General features: G+C 40.0%; 1 non-coding gene across 1 annotated transcript; it reads right to left on the bottom strand.

Moving 5' to 3' along the window:
* Positions 1-435: 435 nt before the first annotated feature.
* On the bottom strand, positions 436-529 carry trnai-uau. The gene is made up of 2 exons: positions 492-529; positions 436-471 (listed from the first exon to the last, which is right to left on the bottom strand). It is a non-coding gene; the product is annotated as a tRNA-Ile (tRNA).
* Between the last annotated feature and the right edge of the window lie 859 nt (positions 530-1,388).

Genomic DNA, 1,388 nt, shown 5'->3' with positions numbered 1-1,388 from the left:
TCTATATATATACTATATGTATATATACATATATGTTGTTTGCATATCTGTATATCTGGAGCGTGTAATGAAAATTATTTCCCTCTTGGATTATTAAAGTTTTTCTGATTCTGATTCTGAAGTAATTCATCAGGACTGCTTTGTTTTCAATTAATATTGAGTTCTCACATCACATCACTAATCAGACAATGATGTTGTGTCTATACATCAGTCAGGCTTCAGGAAAAAACACACAACTGTTATAGTTGCTTTAAAACTTGTAAAAGACATTTTGGCCGCTCTTAGCAAAAAGCATCGTTGTGTATCTCTTTATAGATTTGTCTAAAGGTTTTGAGACATTCCATGATATTTTAAAGGTAAAAAACAGCTTTTATATGAATCATTAACATCTTGGTGTTTTGTGCACCTGATTTTAACTCCATATTAAAAGCTTTCTGCTCCAGGTGAGGTTTGAACTCACAACCTCGGCATTGCTCTGCAGGTGACTGTCTTATAAGTACCTCACGCTGACCGGTTGCACCACTGGAGCCCGTGTGATGCTCAACGACTGTTCAACCAATCAGGCAGCGCGCCCAGCAGCAGCAGCTCAGACTAACCATCTCTTGTATGTACCTAGTATGATTAATGCCAAATAAAACATCTTATTTTAGGTAAGGCTGAAACTCAGAGGCGGTGCAGGTAATGATCCTATAGGAACCAGACAGTGACCCGCCTGCTGGGCCCTGTGTCCATACGTTGGCTTATATGTGGACGGGTTTGGGCTCCTGCTGCTGCTCAGGGTCAAGTGATCACACCATTGAACACGAGCCTTTGCAGTCAATCATCTGCTCCTGCTGAAGCTTAAGCCAACTGTGAAATCTTTGATAATTCTTCGATACAAAGCGCCTCATCTGCTGCTACACTATGTCATTGTAAAGAGGACAGTTTAAGCCTTTTGACAGTTTAAATGTTATAACAGAAGAAGGATTAACAAGCATCACAACATGAAAGCTTGGACTGAAGGAATTTTCTAAATGAGATTCTTCATCAAGAGTTTCAGTTTTAACAGAACTGAATGACTTTGCTGCTGTTAATAGAGTAGACATTAAGATCCATACGAAGCTTTGCACCTTTTAATAAACCTAAGGGTCCATGAAGAGTGAAACAATGCTGTGAATCAGCATAAGTGTTGAAACACTGCAGAACTTTGCATTTCACATTAAAGCGATGCAGGAATGTGACGCAGATTGTAAGTTAATGCCTGCAGTAGGTCCCGCTCATCTGCTATCTTCTGAGGTTTAGGGTTTGTGGTCAGGAAAGCTCATTTAAAATAGAGAGGTGCTGAGTTTTGTTCCAAAAAGTCTCTTTTTCCCTTTTCTTAGAGCCGTCACTTCAGCGTGGCGGAGGCG

This window comes from Fundulus heteroclitus, unplaced genomic scaffold (assembly GCF_011125445.2).
Source record: "Fundulus heteroclitus isolate FHET01 unplaced genomic scaffold, MU-UCD_Fhet_4.1 scaffold_576, whole genome shotgun sequence".
Classification (NCBI taxonomy): Eukaryota; Metazoa; Chordata; class Actinopteri; order Cyprinodontiformes; family Fundulidae; genus Fundulus; species Fundulus heteroclitus.
Note: the sequence above shows the minus strand (reverse complement) of the source record. Positions and strands in the feature narration are given on the sequence as shown.